This window comes from Gracilinanus agilis, chromosome 2, assembly GCF_016433145.1.
Source record: "Gracilinanus agilis isolate LMUSP501 chromosome 2, AgileGrace, whole genome shotgun sequence".
Lineage (NCBI taxonomy): Eukaryota > Metazoa > Chordata > Mammalia > Didelphimorphia > Didelphidae > Gracilinanus > Gracilinanus agilis.
In genome coordinates this window covers 700,711,268-700,717,762 of record NC_058131.1, presented here as the reverse complement: position 1 = coordinate 700,717,762, position 6,495 = coordinate 700,711,268, and positions in this window count along the sequence as shown.

Sequence of the window (6,495 nt, the reverse complement as noted above, 5' to 3'; positions counted from 1 at the left end):
GAAGTGAATCAGAGACTGCCCTGCTTGGCAGCCTGCCCGTGTGGCTGAAGCTCGGGTCAGATGGCAGGGAATGTGGAGGAGCTGGCTGCTTCTACCATCTCCCATCTCTCTCCCCCTTGCTTATTCATTAGCAGGCATTCACTGGTGATTGTTTCCTTATTGTGTACTGATCTACTTGCTTTCTCTATTAAAAAAAAGTCAGGCAGCCAAAATGTATCTTGGCACGGGTGCCCTTCCTGCAGTCTGAGAGGGCAGGAGCATATTGGGCTGGTTAACTGATTTGCTGTGGATTCCCACTGCCAGTCTGGGGGCCCTGGGCCTGAACAAGCTCTCTTGAGCTGAATATGGGTCATTCTATGACTCTCAGCGAGGAGAACCTTCAGCCTGAACTTGAGTATTCACTTGTATAACCTGAAGTGCAGCTAAGAGCCTGAGCCTGGGCTCCTCCAGCTCTGTGCCAGAAGGGAGGGGGAGAGACAGCACTTCTTGCAGTTTCAGTCTCCACCCGGACCTCTAGACCATACTGTGTATAGTGACACCTAGTGGTTAAGTGAGATATTTACCAAATAAATACAAGGCCAATTGGAGGCAGAAGGGGGAACAAGGAAAGGTTTCAATAACAGGAGCTCTTTACTTGTTTTCTTTAATATTTTAATAACTGCATCTCAGAATAACTGGTTTCTTTTGTAATTCTGTAGGTTTTATTTTGTGCATTTAAAAATAGCATTCTGAAAAGGGACCAGGGACTTCACTAGGAGTTTGACACAAAAAAAGTTAAGGACAATACTAGACATTCAGAGATAGGGGTGTGTCTGATTCAGATCTGGTCTCTGTGTGACCTGGGGCAAGTCACTTAATCTCCAAATCTTCCGCCATGGAACCAATGGGGGGGGGGGGGAGGGAGAGAGAGAGAGAGAGAGAGAGAGAGAGAGAGAGAGAGAGAGAGAGAGAGAAAGGGAGAGACAGGGAGAGAGGGAGAGAGGGAGAGAGAGAGAAAGGGAGAGAGGGAAATGGAGAGAGGGAAAGGAAGAGAGACAGAGAAACAGACAGAGACAGAGAGAGAAACATGGAAAGCCTTAATTAGGAGGTTATTCCAATAAGACAAATAAAAGCTGACAAAATAAAAGGGAAGAATTAGGATTATATGAATGGGAAAAGAAGGATGAATGTGAGTGTTTCAGAGATAACACCGAAAAAATTTGACATTTAATAGGTTTGGGGTAAGGAATGGTGTGATAAAATGAAAGACTATTGATTTCTGCATGGTTGTGAATCTAGTAAACTAGAAGGAATGATACCCTCAATGCTTATGAGACTTCCAAGTAAAGATGATTTACTGGAGCTCAAAAAAGAAATGAAGAGTAGAGATATAAATCTGGGGTCATTTACATAAAGAATATAATTAAATTTATGGTAACTAATGAGAACATCAAAGAAGAGATGACAAACTGGGGAGAGGGTCCTGGAGAGAACTTTGAAAAGCAATGATGTTTAGAGGGTAGTATATAAATGATGGGAGTGGGGAATTGAAGATTTAGAATGATTAGAGAGGTAGAAGGAAGAATAGAAGAGGAGTGTCATAAAAGCCCAAAGGTGAAAGAGTATCCAAGAGAAGAAGTAGTTAACAAGGTAAAAAAATTACAAAGGGATCACAAAAGATAAGGTTTAGAAGGAGGGGAGAGAAGGTAATTGGATTTGACCATTAAAAGATAGTTATTAACCTTATAGTAGTTTAAGATGAATGAGTACACAGAGTTAAGAAGCAAATAAGAAGAAAAGTGAAGATAATAAAATATAAATATATATTTTATGTGTTTGACTAAAGAAAAGAAGCAGCATATAGAATGATAGCTTGAATAATGTCATGATTATTAAAGGATGAAGCAGACGTGAGCATAGGAAGCAGGGAAGGAATCAATAGGTGAGAGATTGAATATAAAACAAAGAGGGTAATGATTTAAGGGGTAATATTCTGAAGGAAAACAGAGGGGATGGAATAAAAGAGCCACAAGTGTAAGGGTATTCTTGGCAAGAAGAAAGGAGTTACCTCTTCATTAAAACCAAAAACAGTGGAGAAGATAATCCTAGACATAGAAGGATTCTGAAGTACAGAATAGGAATAAGGGAGCATTCCCAATGTACGACCCCAGTTTTCTCAGCAATGTTGAAGGTAAAGTCCTTTGCTAAGAGGAAGTAGAAGCATAAAGAGAAGAGAGAAGAGAAAGTTAAAGCAGACATTATGGGAATTAAAAGAGAGACTACACTAAAGAAAAACAAAAAGATCTTTTTTCATTAGTGAGTGTCCAGTTAAGAAGAGATATATGGTCTGGCATGGCTACAGATTTTCTCCTGTGTCATTCAGCAGCATAAAAGTATGATCAGAAAAGATAGACAGGGAATGTCCACTGAAGGAAAGTGAAGTCAGAGCAGGGTGATGGCCTGGAAGAAAAGGAAAAAGTGGAGTGAATATAAGTTGAAAGTTAAAGATGAATGAGACATAGGAAGAATTGAAAGGAGAGGAAATTGTGATCAGAGAGTACTTCAGAGATACAGACCATTGAAAAAGAATAGTTTTGTGTGATAGTGAGATTAGAGGGTAAAAATTAAAGTGGTACAAATGCAGTTTAAGATTTTTAGTGATGCTTTTTACTTTTTAAGGACTTTTGAAAGATCCTTTTGCATATTAAAGGATCAGATAATGAACTAGAGCAGTGATTCCCAAAGTGGGTACTACTGGCCCCTAGTGGGTGCTGCAGCAATCCAGAGGAGCAGTGTTGGCCACAGGTGCATTTATCTTTCCTATTGATTGCTATTAAAATTTTTTAAAAATTTAATTTCCAGGGGGCTAAGTAATATTTTTTCTGGAAAGGGGGTGGTAGGCCAAAAAAGTTTGGGAACCACTGAACTAGAGGAAGAGTGGATGATTGTTCTAAATGGCAACAAAAATTGGGAATCAATGACTTAGATTCATAGAATGTAAAAAAGAGAAAAGAGTGGCAGAGTGAAGAAGGGTCTGAAAGTAGGCATGAAAGACAGGCAAACAAACTGATTCCTTCTTCTGGCCCAGTGTGTATGTGTGTGTAGGTGAAGATGGAGTGAGAGAAGGTACATTCAGTACTAAGAAAATGCACAGGAAAGTAGGGTTGCTGCAGGTCAGGCCTGACTCAGGCTTGTCTGGTAGTTGAGGTTCAGGATTTGAACAAAATGAGTCACTCAGCTGATAAAAGTAAGAATAGATCAGAAGAAGGATATTCAGCAAAGGCACAACATTGACTAAGTTGAGTTCGGCTTCCCTGATTCTTTCTTGACCATGTTAGTATACTGTTTGGAAGCATGTGTCAAACCTGAAAGAGGAACTCCTGATTTCTCATGCGTTGACTTTTGTATTTAGTTCATTAGGAAGCTATACTCTTAATCCTGGGCCAACTAAGTGTTGGAGACAATTTCATTATTTTCTTAGAAAAAAATTAAATATATATGTATTAAATATTAAAAATATGAATGTATTTATGTATGTATATATATTCTTACATATATATAGTTCCTGAGTATTTATTATTTCTACTATAGTGGTTTTCTAGGGATAAACAAAATGCCATAGGCACAGAAAAGAGTAGGAATGCAAGTGGAAGAGTCTAAATTCAATAGAATAGAGGGAAGAACAGCATAGGAACTCAGAAGGCTAAGAGATGAGGTGATAGGGATGTAGGAGTAGAAGAAAAGTTTTTCTTAGCTAGGAAAGCACAAGAATCACAGAAATGAAAGAAGTTAAGTAGAAGTTAGCAAGCCATAAAATGGGGAAAACAATAAAAATAGCAGAAAAACAGAACAATAGAAATATAGTAAGGATTCTGTCAGTTCTCTCCATCAAGGAAGAAAGGCAATAGAAAATGTAAATAATAACTAATAGGGTCCCCTATTATAGGGATTGAACTCTCATTCAGCATTATATCATCAATATTAGCATATAAGCATTTGCTTACCTCTTTTGTTACTCCCTACTCTTTTTTCGATTGACCATTGCTCTGTTTTTGTTTCTAATGTACGGATTTTATATTGCATTCAATTTTTTAAAGTTGTTTCCAGTATTGAGTTTAAAATATATGAAATTCATTACCTACAATATGTTATTTAAGAAAGTCAATCCAACTGATACCAAATGATAAGGATTCAGGAAGTATAGCCATAAAGAAAGAACACAAGGAATCCTAAAGTTCTTGCTTCTGCAAGTAGGACAATAATAACAAATTTTCACCTTTTTCTTTTTTGGTCTGAGTGACTCCCTAAAGTATAACAAAAATCAAAAAAGAAACAAGATAAATTCACCCCTGTTGCTCTCTTCCTGCAGAGCATTAATAGGTTTTAGAAATGAAATTGTTTTATTAATTTGATTAAGCTGAAGGAAAATTTGAGGCTTATGAATAATTCAGGTTTTTGTCAGCTAGGAAAACCATAGGTAAAGCCCTGTTATACCTCAAAATAGTTTGTAAGTCAACCCCACATTTAATTTTCAATAATGCTGATTTATAGTTTTATAAAGAAAAATAATAAATATAATGAATTACCCCCCATATTTCCTGATCTCAGTCACTATAAAATAACTGCTGTAGTTTTACATTTCCAGTGTGAAATATTAAATGCATAAATCAAAACAAAATTATTTTTCATCTAGAGAGGGAGGCTAGGTCTTGAAACTGTCAAATTCATTTTGTTTTAAAATGAATGTTTTAAAGGGGAAAAAAACACCATTGAATCTCAAACAGTTCCCAAAGAAACAAGAATCTGCATTTTAATATTTTGCCTGTGATGGCTTAAAAGACAGGAATAGTGCATAACAAAAGATTAGAAAGTAGCAGCAGCCCCAGTCATCTTGGTACATATATGAGTCATTTTCCTTTCTCACTTCCTTTCCCATGGCATTGCTTTTGCCCACAATTGTTTTATTTTCAGTTCCCACCCAGAGATAAGTGTCTCCCACAATATGTAGCTGCAGTGCTACCAGACTGGCATTTTTGTTATTCAAATGTTCTCTTACTGGCACAACGAAGTAATCAATTAAGCCAAGAGAGATACAGATTTTCGAAGGGGCACAAGCAGGTTCATTTATTTTTACATCTTCTGAGCTTCATCCTAAAGTTTTGCAGGGAATAAGAAACAGTATTTTGCATCCTTGATTAAAAAGAGTAAATCTAATTATAAGGATTCATTATAACATTTAAATACCTTTCAGCTCTCTGAGCACTCAACATTCAACAACAGGAAGCTTTCAAAAGAAGTGATGGAGGCTGAATACTAAAAAATGTGAGTGTATTTGTACAAAGGAATGAGGCTGAGCCAAAAAACCAAGAAGAAAAATGGAATCCACCTTAAAACTAGGATATTAAAAAGCTAGACTCATCGAATGCAATGGACTTCTGTACCAGCAGAAAGCAATGACACAAGACAGCTCTGAGGGATGTATGGTAAAGAATGCTACCCACATTCAGAGGAAGAACTGCAGGAGAGGAAACATATAAGAAAAACAAATGCTTGAACGCATGGGCTGAGGAGGACATGATTGGGGATGTGGACTCAAAACTACCACACCAATGCGACTATCAACAATATGGAAATAGGTCTTGAACAAGGACACATGTTACAACCAGTGGAAATATGCATCGGCTATGAGTGGGGGGAGACCTGGGGGGGGGTGAAGGGGAAAGTAGGGGCATGAAGCATGTAACCATGTTAAAAATGAATATTAATAAATGTTTTAAAAAAAGCTAGACTCAACTATAAGTTTAAGAAACTCTTTCTTCTAGTCATGGATTTTAAACAGTGCTTTTGCATCTGCACCCTTATTTCCAGGGTTTTTAACCTGATTATTATTGTCGTAGTTGTATGATTATATTTAAACATAGTTGGTTTCTTTTGTAGCCCTTTGCATTTTATTTTATGCATTTATTCTGAAGAGTCCATCATCTTCCCCATCCTGAGAAAGGATTACATGACATAAAAAAGATGAAGCCCCTGACTTGCATTATTCACAAGTACACTATACACACCTCCAACTGTCGAGTAGATGTTTTGAAGTAGATATCACATAGATATCTTAAACTCAACATGTTCAAAACTGAAATCATTATCTTTCTCTCCTAAACCCTCCTCTCTTCTTAAATTCCATATTGGAATCAAGAGTAACACCAGTCCTCCAGGCTCATACTTATAGATCATCCTTGAATTTCACTGCCTATATTATATATAAGATAGTTATTTCTATCTTTGAAATACTTTTTTTGGCATCTATTCTTTTCTTTTCTCTGACACTGTCACAACTCCGTCTCAGGTCCTTATCAACTCATGTCTAAGCTATTCCAATAGCCTTCTGGTTTATAATAAATATCCACTCAGTTTTCAAAATGATCTTCCTAAAGTCAGTTTTGGTCATGCCAGATACCCTTCCTTCTCAATAAGCTCCAGTGGTTTATTATTACCTCTATTTTCAAATACAAAATT